Source organism: Crocuta crocuta, unplaced genomic scaffold, assembly GCF_008692635.1.
Source record: "Crocuta crocuta isolate KB4526 unplaced genomic scaffold, BGI_CrCroc_1.0 scaffold316, whole genome shotgun sequence".
In the NCBI taxonomy this organism is placed as follows: Eukaryota; Metazoa; Chordata; class Mammalia; order Carnivora; family Hyaenidae; genus Crocuta; species Crocuta crocuta.
In genome coordinates this window covers 1,281,044-1,301,161 of record NW_027529682.1, presented here as the reverse complement: position 1 = coordinate 1,301,161, position 20,118 = coordinate 1,281,044, and the positions used below count along the sequence as shown (strand labels likewise).

The 20,118-nt window shown below is 45.7% G+C and overlaps 1 long non-coding RNA gene across 1 annotated transcript; it reads right to left on the bottom strand.

Moving 5' to 3' along the window:
• Nucleotides 1-1,104: 1,104 nt before the first annotated feature.
• Nucleotides 1,105-18,599, bottom strand: LOC144230719 (uncharacterized). Its single transcript, XR_013334849.1, has 3 exons — nucleotides 18,534-18,599; nucleotides 2,292-2,417; nucleotides 1,105-1,279 (listed from the first exon to the last, which is right to left on the bottom strand). It is a non-coding gene; the product is annotated as an uncharacterized LOC144230719 (long non-coding RNA).
• Nucleotides 18,600-20,118: the final 1,519 nt, after the last annotated feature.

Here is a 20,118-nt window from a genome sequence, read left to right as displayed (position 1 = left end):
TATTGATATTCATTACTGGGAACTGGGCAGAAATTGATCCATGATTTTTTTTAACCATGCAAATTATGTATTGTGGTCACTTCTGGACTCTAAACTAGCTGAAATGCTGATACAGTTCATTCCTCCTCCAGATGAAGTCTGCTCTCTAAGTGAGTGTGTTGTGTGAATGTCACTGCATGTTTTTCACTCAAATATATATTTGCATGCATTTTGTAATAAAGGGGAGTAAGTACCTGCTTGGAAGAAGGAATGTATACATGTGTTTAGTGGTTTTAGAAAAATACAGTCTGTGTACACATTATGTATCTATACACATGATTTAGAGAGGATATAAGCCTTTTGAAGGTGAGTACGTATATGCCTTAAACTTAGCATCTCTATAAATAATTAGTCAATTGGTGGAGAATAAAATAGAATACATTAACACCTGGGAAAGACAGTTTTTAAAATAATTAAGGCTGCAGGGCACCTGGGTGGCTCAGTTTGTTGAGCGTCCAACTTTGGCTCGGGTCATGATTTCGCAGTCCGTGGGTTCAAAGCTCTCTGTCAGGGTCTGGGCTGACAGCTCAGAACCTGGAGCTTGCTTAGGATTCTGTGTCTCCCCCCACCCCCACTCTGCCTCTCCCCTGCTCACGCTCAGTCTCTCTCTCTCTCTCAAAAGTAAATAAACATCTAAAAAAATTAAAAAATAAAATAATTAAGGTGTGAAATACTGGTCAATCACAAGTAAGAAAAACACAGCAGAATAACAATGATGTGATTTTCTATGACTCTGTAGAGAGTTACAAACTTTTGGTGAGCTCAAGTATAATCTCATGTGTGCCTCACTCCTACATCTGGATGCAGGAAGAAAATGTAGCAACTTCATATTATGATGGAAAGAGAAGGCTCAATGAAATCAAGAGATCTGCCCATAGTCTACACTGCCTTCCCTGTATACCACACTGCTTCTGGGACCCAAGGAAAGGGTGAATGTGCCCACAGGAATCAAAGCCAACTACAGCCTTCATAGGTCGACGGAAACAGCCTGACCCAGAGAGTAGACCCCAATTTCCAATCAGAGACATTTTAATGAATAAGTAACAAGTTGTCTGGAAAGAACATTCCAGGCAGGGAATGTGGGGATGGGATTATAAACACGGCCTTCTTATTTGCTTCTTCCAAGTATAGTCTGATCATGTGCCTGAGACACGTTGTGACATTTACTGGAGCAGCAGTGTGTCGAGGACACAGACAAATCACTCTTCCAGAGAGCCAAGCAGACACCATCAATCACTATCTGCATGTTTGGGAACAAGAAACGTGTAGCCAAGGTCAGGAAAGAGAACATTCAAAGGTGGCTAAAAGGGAAAGAACACAGTTTCCCACTTATCACTAAAAAGTGATATGGAAATTAGGGGTTATGTACTTAAATTTCCCTACAAAGAGTAAACACACACATCCCTCCAAAAGCTCAGCAGGAAAATACCCCGCTGAGCATCATAAGGGTATATCAACTGATTAATTATTATTAATACCACTTTTATTTAGCTAGCAATTATAATCTATTAGGAGCATTTATTCCTATTATCTTACTTATTCAATCCTCAGAAAAACCCTATAAGGCTTATTAGTAATATATTATTAGCTCCCTGTTATAGACAAAGAAAAAGGGGATTCCGACTCTCCTTGCTTCAGCTAATCTCCCTAATCTGCCGAGGGCCGAGTGCGCCCTTCTGACTCCTGGTCCATGACCAACAACGACTGCAGGAGACTGGAGAGGAGAAGGGGAAAGTCTGAGACATGGGTTTGGAGCAGAGAGAACCTAGAAAGGCCACCAGACCAGAATTCCTTCCAGTTTAGGGAGTCCCAAGTCCGGAGTGGGTGTGGCTATATGACACACAACCAGAATGATCAGATGGACTTCCAGGCACACCTACTCACTTGGATTCTTCTCGTGTAGCTGAGCACTGGCTCTCAGACTCCCGGCCTCTGAAGTCCTAGGAAGTTTCTGGGCGGCAGAGTTAGAACGAACTTCAAACTAGTTTAAGCCTCTGGGTCAGTTCACAAACCCTCCCTTCTCAGGCTCTGGCTCCACCGGCAGCCTTTTGCACCACATCCTATGAGCATTTTTGTTCTTTTGCACCCCTTTGGGGGTTCCTCCCTCTGCTCTGCCTCCGTCTCTCAGTGCTGCCTTCCCCCCTCAGTCTCCCCTGACACCCCATGTCTACTCCATCCGCCTTCCCACCATCAGGGGGCTCCGTGTCCCTTGTCCCCAGGAGTCCCTCCGTCGTCCCCTCCCGGACACCTACCTGCACTCTGCAGCCACAGGCACCTCCTTGGTTCCATCCGGCTGAGACCGCCGGCCTCCATCCAGGGCCCGGAGGCCATGAAAGTCTTCGAGCTCTTTGTTAACTTTTCCTCCTTAGTTTATAATGCTAGGTAATTAACAACAGACAAGAAAGGATGGGATCAGCTGTGGCTCTCGGGCTGCAGCGTCCAGAAAGTGTTATCTCAGACCCCAACATGGCAACAAAGAAATCTCACAGTTGGGTCAAGCGCGAAAATCAGAGGACAGGAGGAGAAAACCTCAGCTTCCCAAACTCCACTGCCCTCCGGGGGCTCCCCCTTGTGGGAGATGTGGGGCATGGCAAGGCAGGACCCAGCAGGGACCGCGCCTCCGTGGCTGGAGGAGGGCCAGGGAGCTGAGGGCTCGCACCCCTGGGGTGTGAAGTCCGATTCTAGCCCATGGCGGCAGAGAGTGGCCCCTGTGTGACGTGCGGGGTTGAGACCCTCCGTAATTAATCAGGGGAATGATCTGGGGAGACAGAGCCCTCTGCGCCTGGAGGTCCAGGTGAGTATGGCAGGAGTCATGGGCTTGCACAGCGTATGCTCAGTACGGGAAGTGGTGGAATTGGCAATCATTCGCCTCCTCTTCATATCCAGCGCCCTCCCCAGCACAAATGTATCATAAAATTGGGCATTCACACAGGGCTGCTCTGCAGAGACAGGCGTGGTCTCTGCCGTCTGAGTAAGGAGTGAAGGTCCAGTCTCCCGGATTCTCGCCAGCGTGGCACACGGCCCTTTGGAGCCCTGGCAATTTACTGCTCCCCACCTGGATGGAAACAGACTATGTGTCCGAACAGTATCCTTCTCCAGAGAGATAGAAGAGTCTCATTCATTCCCCCTTACCCTGGCAGGCAGGTAGGAAATCAAATGCATTACTCTTTCTGCAAATAAGATCAGAGGCTCATGCAACCACGTTAAGGTGTCCCCTGCACTAGGAAAACCATCAGTGGAGTTAAAGACCCATGTTTCCTGACTGCCTCCTGCCCCACGTGTCTAGACTATGTTCTGTCTCTGGAGAGAAGACACTGACCTTCCTCAGTGCAGGACAATGAGCTGAACCATTAAGGAGTATTGATTGACCTCCACTCCCGCGCCCCAGCTGTGAAGACAGTGTACTGGGTATGACACAGATAGAGAGTCCCAGACTGAGCCCGCAGGAGAGAATCTGTCATTATGTCGAATGGAGGGGAAACAACCAATGGTCTATTGAGATGCTCTTTATTTCCCAGAATTGGTAGTGGGGACTGAATAAAGAAACTTCATGGAATGACCACAGTGCTCTAGCCAGAGTTCAGATCACGTGTGTTGTGATACATTATGTCATTTTGTTGTCATACCAGTTCTGAGACCTTGGTTGTGAAATTAGGTTATCTCCATTTCATAGATGAAGAAACTAAGGTCAGAGTGGTTAAATGACTGTAAAATAACTGACAGAGATGAGGAGTGATGGGTGTGTGGGGGAGGGGGGTGATGGGCATGGAGGAGGGCACTTGTGGGGATGAGCACTGAGTGTTGTATGGAAACCAACTTGACAATAAACTATTAAAAAATAAAATAAAATAAATGTAACATTGTAAAAAAAGAAAAAAGGATCCAATCTAAATCTATTTAAGCCTAGAGGCCTTCTTACTGCAGCACATTTCTCAGTGACTCTTCTAGCTGTCTTGGCAAGGGAACTTTGGCCAGAGGGTCAACATGAAACATCTCCTATCAGTTTCACCAAACCAAATATCAAGTCAGTTCTCACTGATCCCTGTTAAATTCTACTACCTCCCTGATGTTGCTAGCAGCTCTGTACCGACTCACATGGGAAAACTGAGCTTGGAATAAAATCAGAGAACTCCATGTATTAAGAGCCATAGCATCATGGGGGTGCCTGGGTGGCTCAGCTGGTGAAACCTCTAACTCTTAATTCTGCCTCAGGTCATGATCCTACAGTCATGAGATCGAGCCCCATGTCAGGCTCCACACTGAGTGTGGAACCTGCCTAAGATTCTCTCTCTCCCTCCCCTTCTGCCCCTCCCCTACACACACGCATGCGTGCTCCCTCCCTCTCAAAATAAATAAACTTTTAAAATAAAAAAATGGGGGGCACCTGGGTGCCGGTTAAGTGTCTGACTTCGGCGCAGGTCATGATCTCTCCGTTCATCAGTTCAAACCCTGTGTCGGGCTCAGTGCTGACAGCTCGGAGCCTGGAGACTGCTTTGGATTCTGTGTCTCCCTCTCTCTCTGTTCCTCCCCCACTCACTCTCTGTCTTTCTCTCTCTCTTTCTCAAAACTAAATAAACATTAAAAATTTGTTAATAAAAAATGATATTTAAATAAAAAATAAAAACCATAGCTTCTTCATGGGTTCTTTCTCCATAAGCAATAGAGACATGACAGGTATAAAGACACAACAGACACGTAGACCAAAGGAGCTGTGTGTCACCAAAATGATGATGACAAGTTGGTTCATGATATAGTGACTGACCACAGATTCAAGAAATATCTCTCAGACCTACATTGGACTCTGGGCTAAATATGAGAAAGACAACCAGCCCTGAAGACACTTAAACTTTGGTATAAACCCAGGTCAAGTATAAAGCAGCAATAAAGATCTGGAGAATTCATGGAAAGCTGCAAAAGCAAACAAACAAACTCCCTTTTGTGCAGATGGATCTAAAACTGAGGATTTTTGGTAACAGGGATGCTGTGAAGGACAGAATACAAGTCCAGACATTCTGCTCCAGGAGAATGTATCAGGGGTCAAGCATGTGAAGGGTGCTGTGTCAGGTGCTGAAGAACAAACAGGACGATGGATGGAGCACAGGACGATGGATGGAGCAAAAGACTTGCTCCTCATTGGGCTGGGCAGGGCATCCTATGTCCTATTCTGACCCCGCACTAGACAAAATGGAATACACTGAAAAGAGAGCAACCTGGTATAGAAGAGACTGGAAATGATGTCCTGAGGAATCTGGAACACTGGCAAAGTTCAGGCAGATGGAGATGAAACTCCATATAGAAAACAATGGCTGTCTTCAGATATCCAAAGGACTGTCAGATAGAAAAGGGATGTGAGAGCAGAGCAGTGAGGAATAGATTGGAACCAATGGGGAGAAGCTTCAAAAAGAATGCTATTCTACTCATTAAAAGAAAAATATTCTGCTAGCTCAACTGCAGATTGGGAAGACCAACCACTTCCTGTCTGGAGAAGGCTAGGAGGGCTCTGTCATTGGAAATTCTTTGGTCAAGCAGTGAAGCCCATGTACACAGACCTACTGGAATGAAATCACCCTTGGGGATCCCTCTATGGGGTCTATGAACAATGTTGAGGCCCAAAAGGAGAAGCTGGATGAAAGAATCACATGAACTCTTCACACAGGGCATTGAGCTCCTATTGAGTGATCTCGTGGTCTAATACGTTCAAAGATCACCTACACCTGGGGCGCCCGGGTGGCTTAGTCGGTTAAGCGTCCGACTTTTGCTCAGGTCATGATCTTGCGGTTTATGGGTTCGAGCCCCGCGTCTGGCTCTGTGCTGACTGCCAGCTCAGAGCCTGGAGCCTGTTTCAGAGTCTGTGACTCCCTCTCTCTCTGACCCTCCCCTGCTCACGCTGTCTCTCTCTCTCTCCTAGAAATAAATAAAACATTAAAAAAAACAAAACAAAACAAAGATCACCTACACCCAAAGTGTGCCTGCTGTCCTTTCCTCTCTTGCCCTTGAACACAATTGTTTATTTTACTCTCCCAGGTAATTCCAGTATTTAATTAGGTAAATTCCCTTCAGTATCGTGGACAATACAAGGAAAAAGGTAAAACTCCTCCACTCCATTCAGTTTAAGAAGGGCCTCGGGTTTTAAAAGAGATGTTTAGAAGCTGTCTTGCTGGAATATTCCCACTCCTCATGTCCGAATTCACGTGAGTCCATTGCGTCTTGCCTGATCTCTGTCTGAATGCCTATCTCCAAAGCTAATTCCATCACAGACCATTCTAATGGGGAAGTAAGTGAAACATAACCATACAAGATGCATCAGCAAGAAAGGGAAACAAAGGAAAAGAAACATGGTACCATTAGTAGGAAGAAAGAACCTAAAATGAATCAGGAGTTTAGAAAGTCAGAACTATAGTAAATTTTAAAAATATCACCTCTAGTTTGGCCATGAATTACATTACTGGTGCCAAGTGTAGGTGAAATTGTGTTACACTATCTTTTGCACATGCGTGCCAGCCTTCCAGTGCATGTCAGGGAGATGGAAGAATAGGGGCAGCAGGACTAAACAAGGTAAAGATTGCCGATGAAGAGGGGGTGCTGGCAGGTGGCTGGTGTTTGAAATTGCTTGCATGGCATGACCCGCAGCAGGGAGGTAAAGCAAGTAGAAACCTGGTGAGGGCAACAGATGAAAGAAATGGTGTGTTAAAGAACAAATCTCTGATTGAGTAGAGGGGATAGAGGGCCTTAAGTGGACAAGGGAAAAGACACAAAGGTTAGTGACGGAGGGAAAGGAAGAAACATGAGATCACTAAGGGGAATTCAGAGGTAGGAAAAAGTGAAGAGAGAGCCTCTAGGGAGTTCCGAGTCACCTGGGCTGTTTCCAAGACCATCTAAGTGTCTCAAGAGATAGTAAGAGATGAGGATAAGGGTCAACAGTGAGAGCAAAGGAAGACCATAGGCATTGGAAGATGTGAGTGGAAAGAGGCAGAAAGGAAGTTGGACCCATCACCAGACCTCATTTCTCCATTTCTAACTAGCTCATTTCTTAGGGGATGGCAGCCAAGACTACCTTCCTGGTTGGAGAGGACTGTTAATTCACCAGAAAAATCCAAGTCCGTCCAGTGTTGACTGACACTTTCTACATGCTCAGCTATGTCACAGAACTAGAAATCAAAATGTTACTAAAGAATCATGCTATAAAATGTCCCCCAGTAACCTGAATTATTATTAGTCACTGAACAGTCCTTAGTTTAGTAAGTACTCTGGGCTGAGGACTGTGGTAAGCCCTAGGAATATAGTCAGGACTACCAGGTGCGCCCTCACGGAGAGCACAAATAATGAGGAAGGAGGAGAGGGCAGCCAAGTATAAAAATGACTGCAGAGAATTCTAGAATGCTGCAGAGAAAAATAACGTACAGAATTGGGTTCCTAGTTTTTAACCATTTTTTACAGAAAAGAGGTGTGAGAAGCCATGGAGAATCAGGAGTAATCAGTTCATAGGAAGTATCCCCAGTCAACTCCCCAGGATCCAGAGGGAGGCTATGGATGCTGAGCCCAGCTGGGGACCACTGGTGCAACTGGTGGGAAGCCAGACTGGGCACGAAGACTGGCCTTGCCCCCAGGGAAACAGGCCCATCATGGAAGGAACAAGCCTGCTACTCAAGATCTTTCCCTCCAGATCCCTCTGGCCCTGCCCTATCTGATCAGTTCAGCTGATGTGGCCACCACCCATGGCTAAAGGACAAAAATGGTCCATCAGGAGCCTCTCTGATTTTCTGAACTTTCTGTCCATCTTGCTCTTCTACTTGGGTTCACAGATGCACCCAGCTCTTCTCATCCACCCCACATGCCTGTTTCAGGGAAGCATTTGCATTTCCTTGGCCTGCATACAGTTTGCAGTACTCTTTTAGGCCAGGCCAATTACAACAAGCCCTCAAACTCCTGAGCCAAGCAATTTCTTCAGGGATCTGCTCACATCCCCTCCCTAGAAAGGGCAGGGGGCCCACTCTGTACAGTCTCCACACACAGAAAGGGTATGTTCCACTGTTAAGGCGGAGTAGGCATGGGCTGCTTTTACCAAAGAGACAATGAGGCACAACCACTTTGGACTTTGGTTTTATGTGACTTGATAGGGTTTCATGCTATTTAAGATGGACAAGGTGGCTCAAAGGCAGCTCCCTTGAAGACTGTCTTGAGAAAGGGCTAGAGAAGCTTTTAGTGTAAGCCCCATGGGATCTCAAGCTGGCAAAAGAATTAGTATGTGTCACTACCTTCTCACAACATTGCAATTACATTTGCGTAAGTTCTGGTTTGGGGAGAAAGATGGAAGTCAGTATATAAATGATCACAGGAGGATGTCTGGGCAGAAATAATCCAAATCTACAGGGAATTGCTCCAAAGTTTTGATTGCTATTGTTGTTGTTGTTGTTTCTCATTTAGAAATGGTTATATGATGACTTCCATAAGTTTGCCTCCCAGTTTACTTTCTATGATGATAATATCAGAACACATAAGATTCCCTAAGTATCCCTAGCTAAGAGGAGGACATTGAGGGATATCTTAAAGGGACCACGTCAAACAGTGCCACAGCCAGTTTGGAATTTAAAATTACCCATGAATAATTCACAAAGCATGTAATCCATGTGCAGATCACTGAGAACTGACTGCTTCTGAGAGGTGCCTGCAAGATCAGCCAGAGAGCCTTCCAACGGCAGCAACTACAACAAATGATTATAGAAGTGTCTCCTCAATTCTTGGCATCAATTCATGGCTCACTAAGACAAGAGCATTGCAGGTCCATGCTCCGAGATTGGAGAAACAAGAGCCTCTAGGAAAGGAGAGTTTGAAGTTCGCACAGGCCAGGATGACCCACGTGTGTGCAAAGATACCTAGAGTGGGCATTCAGTACTGAATTTTCTTACCCAGACAGGAACCAAAGGGTTCGGAGGTCAAACCTGCCATTTCTAATTCAGAAGACAAAGAAATCAGGAGGGGATATCTCATTTGCAGATGGATAAATACATTCCAGGAGCCAAAGCTGGCTTCAATGCCCTTCTCAAAAATCCTGGCCTTGTGAGCAAGAGTCTTAAGGCTGGCTGGCCTGCTCCAAGGAGTGAACTGCCCTGGGAGCCCCAGCCCTGCTTCACCCAGAAGCTCCCCAGCAGTTTCTAGCTCTCCTGGGGACCAGCCGTCAGAAATGACTACATCCCCATACTTCTGGAAGAGGTTTTTACAAACCAAAGTTTCCCTGACTTAACTACAGGGATGCTTAGCTTTTCTAGATCAACTAATGAAGAGTAGATATGCGCATTTTCGACCAAGGAAAGAAAGGTCATCTTAGGCTAAAAGCAGCTTTCAATATAGAAAAACAAATGGGATGTGAGAAGAGTCAGATTTCTTTAATTAAGAAGACAGCTGGACCCTCATAAGCTGTTCATCTTCAGAGGGTTGCATAGGTCCTTGGCCAGAGATGAACCTGGATCACAGAAAGAGGAGCCCCCTGGGCCTTTCTTTTAAAGAAAGAGCTTTAGTCATGTGGGTTGTGCTTATCCAAAGAATATTCTTTCTTATCCTGAAGTCAGCATAAAAGAATGTGCTGCCAGGTTATCTGAGAGTCCCATGGGGATATGCCAGTGTGACAGGCCCACTGGTCTCATGCCACAGTCTTTAACCGTGAAGGCCAAGAAGATGCCATTTTCACTGCACCTCCCAAGGTCTACTGTCTTCAGGCAACACAACAGCAATGAACCAAGAACTTAATTGCAAGTCATTCCCCATTTCACTGTGAAAGCCAAGGAAATCCGGTATCAGAGCCCTGGATTTATGTATGGAAATGGGGACAAGAAACTGAGAGTGGGAAGAATTTAAAACACCTCAAGTCACCTGATACTGTTGCTTGCATGGGATGTTACCAAAGTATTTTCTGTTACATTTTTTTCTGCTCAGTGCTTTGTGGAATTCTCCCCATTTCTGTGTGTGGAGAGCCCCACTACCTTTTCAAAAGGTGAGCCAAGTGTTAGCTAGCATCACCATTAAGAGTGGGGGCAGAGCAGTGGCAATGGGACCCACACAATGACATCACCTATCATGGAAATGCCAACCTATGTCCAACACCCTACTTCTGATCTTGACTCACCCTTTGCCGAGGCCACCCATAATAATAGGTTATGGGGGTAAGTTTGCACAGCTAACAGCAGGTCACTGCTGATCCCTCTTTTTTTCTCAGCAAGGAAAGTGTAGAAAATCCAGTGACTCCCACAGGCCATTAGACAAATGCCCAGATGGCCCTGGGGACATCTGCTAGTGACTATGTCATAGTTCATTTTTCCTTCTGCCAAGCCCTCCCTGGCAGCTGCTGAGCTGCCAAACTCTGACCACTCTATCTCCATGTCTTCTTGCATTAGTCCTTTTCCTTTATTCCTGCTGGACTTGTCCTTGATGAAGTTCCCATTTTTTTCCTCTGTCAGGCTTTTGCTGTCTCTTCCCATTGGTTTCCTAGTAATCCTATCTACCCACATGTAATCCATTTTACATGTGACTTTCAGTTGAATCTTCCTGGTGCATGGCCCCTAACGGTGTCACTCTTCAAAAACTCTTGGTTAAGGTCTATTGCCTACTGGTCTCTGCCCAAACATAGTGCTTTTGCATTGCCTACTGACCAAAGTCCAACAAATAAATGGACAGCTCTGTTCACAAAGATAAAGCCATCCAATGACTCACATGTTACCCTCTAAGTAAAGTACCAAGACCCAGAAAATGGCTCCCACTTCATGGAGCCCATGCACTGGAGGTGAATTGCACATGCGCTACTCAAATGTGTTTCCTATATATGCTCCTTGTCCCATCTAGAAGTCTTTTCTGACATCTTCCCTAAATTATCCCTCAGGCTTTTGAACATGCTATCTTTAACTGTTGTTTTAATAGTGAGTTCCACTCATGAAAATGAGACTAGCAAAGTAAAAAAAGAAACAAGTGACTCCCAAGGAAAAGAACAAAGAATGGCAACATAGTCGGGAAAGGGCTGGAGATGAAAGGTAAGCTAACAGATGTTTGTGACTCTTGTGCACATAATAACCTGCATCTTAGGGCCTTACTCATCTATAGGTTATTATCTTGATTGTGATGAGTATCCTCTGCTACCCTTATGCTTCAGTTACTCAAAACAAGCATTCATCGTATATCACCACAATTAAGACTCATAATCCCTGATTACAGCAACAGTGCGCAAGGAAATAGAGTGGATATCAGAGCAGTGCGTAAAGACCATAGAAAGCTTCTTGGAGAATAGGCACAGAAAAATGGGCCATGTTACCCATCATTACAATATCGCCATTTCTGAGGCCGATGCGACCATGGCTACCAGTGGACATTAACGGTGAAGGTCGAATCACCCCATATCACACACAACTCTGAGGATTCCAATTCTAGAGTTTCTTGTCATGTGTGAAAGATCAACATAAAGGGGACTCCCTTTACATACAGCCTATGATAATCATTCTCTGATCCCCAGAAGATGTATGGACTGTAGTCTTTATTGCCTAGGAGGGTGAAGGACGAACTTATTTTCAAAACAGAAAGAAAGATGAAAGAAAACAGAAAGCAAACACAAACTCTGGAGGACAACTTCTAGTTTCCTTGATTCCCTCAACACATTACACAAGAAGGAAGTTCTTCTTAAGATCTAACCTGCATTTCTCCTGCTGTTTTTGCTTGTTTTGCCACTGATTGCTCATAGACTCTTTGAAAACAGAGAAATAGGAGCACCTGGGTGGCTCAGTTAGTTAAGCGTCTGACTTCGGCTCGGGTCATGATCTCATGGTTCGTGGGTTCGAGCTCCATGTCAGCTGTGCTGACAGCTAGCTCAGAGCCTGGAGCCTGCTTTGGATTCTTTGTCTCCCTCTCTCTGACCCTCCTCTGCTCAGGCTGCCTCTCTCTTTCTCAGAAATAAATTTAAAAAAAAAATTAAAAAAAAAAGAAGAAAACAGAAATACAGCCCCTCCCGGTAGCTGTTCTTTTTAAAATTTTTATTACTATTTTATTTGTAAAAACTTTAATGTTTATTTATATTTGAGAGAGAGACAAAGAGAGAGAGAGAGAGAATTCAAACGAGGGAGAGGCAGACAGAGGGAAACACAGAATCAAAAGCCTGCTCCAGGCTCTGAGCTGTCAACAAAGAGCCTGATGCAGGGCTCAAACTCACAAACTGAGATCATCACCTGAGTTGAAATTGGACACCCAACTGACTGAGACACCCAGGTGCCCCAGTAACAGAGCTGTTCTAAAGACCATGGTTAACATTTCTGTCCCCCAAAAGGGTCACTGGGCTTGGCTTCCTAAGAATGCTATAGATCACACCTCTGAAGCTCAGAGGTGCCAGGTAGGTGATTATCATTAGTACCACTTTTTTCAACTGAGAAAAAAATAAAAGCAAGATTTGTGTCTACTCTTCAACCTGTTCTGACTGCTACATATTCAGACACCTGGAGGTCGTCCTTACCCCTTGTGTACAGCGGGGACACTAAACCAGAGCAGTGAGTCAGTCACTGAGCCTGGGCCACCAGCACCTGAAATGAACCCTATGTTCCAGCCCTCATCCAGTGTTTGCATCACAAAACCATGTTATGTCCTGTGGGTGAAGGGAGGGTCCTTTAGCAAAATTTTCTATATGGAATTGTATCCAAGCTTTTCCTTACACATCTGTAGTTTCTTCTATCTTATCAAACAAAATGTTACTCTTAATTTAAAAAAGAAAAAAAGGCACAAAGAGGTGGAGCAGTATAAACAGAACGACTTTGGAAGTCCAAGAGGCTGTCTGCATTTTGGCAGAACCGGACTTCACCTTGCCGTGGGTCCCTGAGTCGGCCAGCACTCTGGAGCATGGTGATTTCCCAGACAGCCAAGTGTGAAGTGGCCTTGGGACACCAAAGTCTGGGAGAGACACCCTGAGGGCCAGAAGGAGGAGCTAGAGCAGAGAGCCACCCAATCTGTGTTCAGAATTTCCAGTGCATGCTGCTTAATGTCTCCAAGCTCGGTTTTCTTACCTGTAAAATGGGGGTGGTAAGAAGATGGTGTTCACAGGATTGCTGGGAAGATTTGATCGAATGGTATAAAGCCCTCAGCACAGTGCCTGGCACATAGGGAGTGGCGATTTAACTGTGCCTCTGGGTACTAGTCATCTCTGGGGGCAAAGTGACAAGGAGGGAGAGTGGGAAGGAGAGCTCAGGGGAGGTGACCAAGGCGCTTGCCACAGCCCTGCCGATGACCCCTCTGGGAAAGGGTGCAGAACATCTGTTTCTCCCACTCATCCAGGTTGCGGCTCACTCCCAGATACAGAGCGACAGGGCGGCACAAGGAAGGCCCTCCTCCCACAAGACAGGCACCGTGCCCAGCTGTGCCTGGACCCAGAGGAGATGTCTCTGTCCAGCGTTTTGCAGGGCTCTGCACAGCCAGCTCCTGGGCGCACACAAAGAGCCATTCAGGATGCGTGCAGTTTGCAGAGTGAGCAGATGAGCCGAGCAGCCCAGGAAGGGGTGGAGAAGAGCACAGAGGCTGGCACTGGCCCCACGGGGGCTGGCCTGGGGCAAGTGGGCACGGAGGCCTCAGGTCTGCAGCCACGGAGGCGGCGCTCTTCGTTTGCCCTCAGATTCCTTTCTCTGGGGGTGGTCTAGGCCCTGGAGGACACCAGCTGCCACGGCAGGGACTGAATGACCTCCCCAGAGGAGGCTGGGAACCCCCCACCCCATGATGACAATGCAGTAAGCAGGGAGGGTAGCCAGTGGAAACAGGCCATTACGAACTAGCCTACTGTTTCCAAAGCACTTCTTTCTGGGAAAAATGCCTCTCACGGGTTCCCAGCCTGAGGTCCTGGCTGCAGCACTGTCGTAAGAAACAAGAAGCTCCATGAGGATACAGTAGCTGTCTGTTACTTCCAGGACCCAGGACATGTCTCCATGCTTGTCAGCCTCAGTCTTCCCATCTGTACAATGGGGCCTGGTGCTATAATCTTCCAGAATTCAACAAGCAGCTGCTGTGAGAGGTTCTAGGTAGCAGTCTGTTTCTTTTCTCTGATCCAACAGGCAGACCATGGCCATGGTGTCCTCCAGACAGCCTCCTGGATTGTACGGCTTTGCGGGCAGTCCTCAGATATGTCAGATGTGATGGATCACGGACATGCCAGATCTGTCGTGCCCTGAACGACGGGGCAGAGAGGCTGCTTGAAGGATCATGACGCTTGGCGGCAGAGGGAAACGGGATTGTTTCCTTTACCTTTTCCCTCTTAAATCCACAAAAGGCTGTGCCAATAAGCCTTTGGACGAGTCCAACATGGAACAGAAAACCAAGCCCCCTTTGGCCATCAGGATTATAAGACTTTTCCTATGGGACACCAGCATTTCCCAGAGAACTCGACTCAAAATGATAGAGAGGATCTAAAGACGTTTCTACATCAATTAATCTAACCACCCACTTTTCCTGAAATGCACTAACTGCATTTGTTCATCTACATATCTTTCACCCAATGGAAAAACTCGGTATAAACATTACCTCTTTCAGGAAGCCTTCACTGGCTGCATAGCTTGAATTAGTGTCCCTTCATCATGCACCCACAACACCCCAGGTACACACTTCTCTGGGCATTGAAGAAACGGTGTTGAAATTATCTGTCTGTCTCAGTCTTCTCTGTGCTCAGAGCAGCACAGGTTAATTCCAGCTTCCAGTATGCTGTTGGCACAATGCAGGAGTTCAATAAATGTTTACTTAACTAAATGGATGAGTCTCTCTCTTTAGCCTAGTTGCTGGGATAAACCCTCATTTGTATTTTTATACGAGTATCCTGCAAACTTTGCTGCCAGGAAGTTTGATCTCACATCTAACCCAACTGCGCACATACCTTACTACTTCTTTTTTTTTTTTTTAAGTTTATTTATTTATTTTCAGAAAAGGAGAGTGAGCTCAAGAGAGAGAATTCCAGGCAGGCTCTGCATGGTCAACACAGACCCTGACAGGAGGCTTGAACTCACGAGCCGTGAAATCATGGCCTTAGTTGAAACCAAGAGCCAGACACTTAACTGAGGGAGCCACCCAGGCGCCCCATCTTGCTACTTTTTCTAACCTACTGAGACTACAGTGGCTTACATCCTTGTTCTTATCACAGTAATAGTGGAAATCACTGCCATCACTCATCATTTCTTTCTACCAAGTCAGCTTCAGTTTGTTTCAGGCTTAAATAAGGAATAAACTCTCAGAATCGCAGACCCAACAGTTTTTACCTAAAAAAAAAATTTTTTTTAATGTTTTTTTTTTTTTTGAGGTGGGGAGGGGCAGAGAGTGGGAGACTCAAAATCCAAAGCAGGCTCCAGGCTCTGAGGTGTCAGCACAAAGCCTGACATGGGGCTTGAACCCATGAACTGTGAGGTCATGACCTGAGCAGAAGATGGATGCTTAACCAACCAACCCAGGCAGCCCAAGATTTTACTCTTAATAGACAAACAGAAAAGGACTCTCCACAAGCTTTGGTGAAGCACCTACTATATGCCAGGCCCTGTAGGATGGAGAACAGACAAATACCTACATTCTGTGTTAAGAGATTTTCAACCTGTAATAGGCAATAGTGGAGGTACTTAAACTAGCTAATCAAAAGCAGCACCCTAGTTGCTGTGGTCCTTGGCTAGACTCATGAGCTTTTGAGAACATGGAAAAGTTCGGAGTGCTTAAAATACAAAACAAAGTTTCGAAGCCCTGAGCAGCTTGTGAAAAAACTAGGGGCCCAATCAGGGACCATGTGCTGGAGAGAGCCCATTAAAGGATAAGTGTCATGTGGATATTGACACTGAGAAAAAAACCTTCATTTGCATCTTCACTGCTGGGCAGAGGCCGGCCTCCAGTGACCTGGCAGGAGCTGCCGGTGGCCAATCCCCAGAACTGGCAGGCTCCCTCCTTTCTGCCAAGGAGCTCAGGATCTGCGTGACTTGAGTCGAGTCATCTGGGGACATTTGGGATTCTGATCTAGCGAGCCAGTGGAGGCAGTGCAGATAATACCAGGACAGAAATCTGGCAGCCTGAGTAACATCTGCTTGGGCTGAGATTTTGGGCTCTGGCTCCTGCTGAGGGCCTGGGGCGGGATACAGGGAAAGGCTGCACTTGGAGCTCGTGACAGCAGGTGGCGCAGGAGAGCAGAAACCGGCCGTGAGTGGGGCCCTCAAGGAAGCAAGGTATTCATTCTGTCCCCAGACAGAGACAGTAGGGTCAAGACCCGCAAAGGAGACCGGGCTCTCTGCAGGGGTCCGAAAAAGGCAAATTTCCCAGACGGAACGTAGAGCCAGATATGGCGTTTCTCAGGTAAAGCAAAGCCGAGATAGGTCCTCAAAAGTCTCAGTCAAATCCTTGGATGGCCAGCACGTTGAGGAAATGTGCAAAGAAAAGGAAAGAGAAAAACAACGTACAATATTAACATCAGGGGCAAGATAAACACTCTTAGAGTCGAAAGGCTGCAACCACTCAGCACCATTACCTGCTCCGCAAAGTAGAATTCCCCAAATAGCTTCCCCCGCTGCCAAGAAAATGAAAAACAACAAAACAGCCACTTATTCTGGCTGGTAAAGCTTTGGAAAGCAGCATTTTTAAAAGTTTATTTATTTTGAGAGAGAGAGCGAGCGAGCAGGGGAGCAGCAGAGAGAGGGAGAGAGAAAGAGTCACAAGCAGGCTCTGTGCTGTCAGCACTGAGCCCAATGTGGGGCTGAGACCCGCCAACCATGAGATCCTGACCTGAGGAGTAATCAAGAGTCAGACACTTAACTGACTGAGCCACCCGGGTGCCCCCTGGAAAGCAGTATTTTTTTTTAACAAAAAGGAAATTTATTTACATCTCAAAGCTATGAGGAGAAACCACCTTTTTGATGTTCTTATCTCTGTCTGGGTGAGCATGCCTCTGAATTGTTGTGGGAAGAGGGCAGCCAGAAAGCTTCTTCTTGCATCTACCAGAGCCTCCCCAGCTCTTGTGCCCTGGAGGGCAGAAAGCATAGTCCTACTTATCTATGTACACAGAGCTGTGAGTTGAAGAACTCTGAGCAGTTGATGACCCTAAGCACAGGGATAAAAGTATCATGCACAAGACATAGCACAACCTTTCCTCTAAAAGATAACATTCAAAGGCAGTAGACTGCTGAGTAGCGCGGTAGAGAATTCACTTCGCACACTTAAGTTGTGTGAGTTGGCTTGAGGATAAATCTTAGAGAATCTAACAAATTGGGACTTCTTTTTCCCTTTGGTTTGCTTTCATGTTGTTACTTCTCTTGTGGGGAAACAATCTTAGATACGGTCTGATGTTGTATAAATCAGTTCTCTGTGCTTCCTTAAGTACATATACATACACACAGATTTTGGTCTTGCTTGAAGACTTGTGGACACGTTTGATGTGTTTGTGTTCAGTCTTCTGAAAAAGGGGGGTCTGCTCAGCTAGTTCCCCTGCATGGTTCAATGAAGACAGTGGATATGTGTCTGGGGTCTGTCCCATGACCTACCGCCTGCAGCTTGATGGGACCCGCATCACAGATGTCTCAACAACAGAAAGGAGAAGAGCGAGGGGAATCAGGCTCCCATCAAGGTCCAGGAAAGCACAGAGCAAGGAAGGAGGAATTGCCCTTCGGTGGGAGCAGAAGGGCTTCATGGAAGTGGATATGGGTGTTGTATCATCCTTATGTGCCTTTGGACGTTTTGTTCTGCCTGGAAAACCCTTCCTCGACTCCTACCATCTTCTTTCTCGCGGTAATTTCTGGTCTTCAAGAATCCATACTGACCTCATCTGATGTCCTCCCTGACCAGCGCCTTGCACCTGTGGCATCCTCAGAAATCCTGGGCAAATCTCATTCCAGGTACACAACACAGAAATGATGTTATCTCCACCCCCCACCCTCATATTCACCCACCACTTTGTAGACTCTTTTCTGCTTGTTCACGTTTTCCCAGATCCTGCTCTGTGCAACTTCCTCCCAGGCAGGGTTGCCAGTTAAAAACAGAATGCCCAATTAAATTAGAATTTCAGGTAAACAACAAATCATTTTTTTAGTGTAAGTATATCCCCAACCTTGCCTCACTCCTGAAACCGAAGACTTCATGCCTTATCTCCGCCTCTGTGCCCTGGTGGGGGTGGAGGAGATTCAAAGCTGCAGGTGCACTTTCTCAGCCCTGACCTCTCTCCCCAATGCTCCAAGAAAAAAAGGGGGCACGCGTTGCACACACTTCTATCTAGCATGCTAGAGAAGTAATCGAAGGTCAGTTTCAGATCCATTTTGCGCTTTTATGCCCATATCAGGTATACTATTCAACAGAAATGAAGTGTGTCGGTTCAATATAAAAACACTTGCTCAATTATTTTTAAATAGGAGGGTCACCACTTACTTTTCATTGAAATGCAGCTTAATGAATTGCATGAACTGTATGACTATGATACTTGGAAATCTGCTACATCCATGTTTAATTTCATATTGTGGCAGGCTGGATGCAGTGAAATTTACCTTCTCAGTTCCTGTTGGCTTTTTCACCCTCTTCTCTCTGGGAAGAAGCACTGGCATTCAGCTGGCAAGGCCTGAATCTGCAGAAACACATCCAATCACGTCAGACCTTGTCCATCCTTGTGAAACACCCTTGAATTTAACTTGCCTTCTTTATTCCACATAGCAAATGGAACGTTAACAATGAAAACCACAACATCTTGGATTCCTCTAACAAGTTTCTCCTACCAAGACTAACATTCCTTCCACTTATGTCCAGTCTGAAAAACTGGACGAAAAATTGCAACAAAGATCATTTATAGCTATGTCATGATGCACACAGTAAATGATGGCCATTGCATAGAAGGGATAAGTTGGAAAGAATTCAGGAGGCTCTATGTGAGACTTAGGGAGAAAATTAATGAAAAGTTGTTCATTATGTTTAAAATGATAAAATGTTATGGAAGGTATTAAATATGGGCTTTTTAAAACATCTTCCAGTAAAATAAATCACTTTCTACTAAACAACACCTAATACCTGATTTTTAGGATGTAAAGATGAAAATCACAGATGCTTCCTATGTAGGAATATAACATATAAGAGCAAATTTTAAAAAGTGGGGGGGTTTGGGTGGTTCAGTCGGTTGGGCATCCAACTTCAGCTCAGGTCATAATCTCACAGTTCATGAGTTTGAGCCCTGCTTCGGGCTCTGTGCTGACAGCTCAGAACCAGGAGCTTGCTTTGGATTATGTGTCTCCCTGTATCTCTGACCCTCCCTGGGTCATACTCTCTCTGTCTCTCTCAAAAATAAATAAACATTAAAAAAAATTTTTTTTTAAGCCTAACATTTTACACTGCAGGAAATGCAAAGAATATCACTGATGATAAGCAAATCAAGACTAAAATGTAATTGAGCTAATACCAGGACTTTTTTTTTTTTTCCTTAAGCTACCAATGCATTTTAACAGGTAAATCTGGGAAGTGGATTGTTTGTAGCTGCCCCAGAATACTCAGGTGGTAGAAACTATTCAAAGGCTTTTAGGCACTCAAGAAGTCATCACAGGAGTCCTGAAGATTATAGATGAAGCCATACAATGAGTGTTCAAATAGAAGTGAAGATGTCTAAATGCTATCAAAATTGCTTTTACATATGTTACCACTATGTGAAACTTAACAGCATCCACATCTCTGGAAACCCCTGTGAACTACCACAGCCTCCGCAGGCCTGCCCTAGCGCCACTGGGAAGTTATGCCTTCCAATTCTGGTCCATTCCTAGCCCACAGTTGGTGCAAAAAACACACTCAGAATGAATAGGGGGTTCCTGGGGGGGCGCAGTCTGTTAAGTATTCGACTCTTGGTCTTGGCTCGTGTCATGATCTCATGGTTTGGGAGTTCAAGCTCCATATCAGGCTCTGCACTGATGGTGCGGAGCCTGCCTAGGATTCTGACTCTCCTTCTCTCTGCCCCTCCCCTGCTTATGCTCACTCATGCAGGCTTTCTCTCTCTCTCTCAAAACAAACAAACAAACAAATAATTTTTTAAATGAATGGGTACCAAAGAAGAGAACTATTTTTATCTCTGAATTAAATGAAAATCTTCCCAAAACA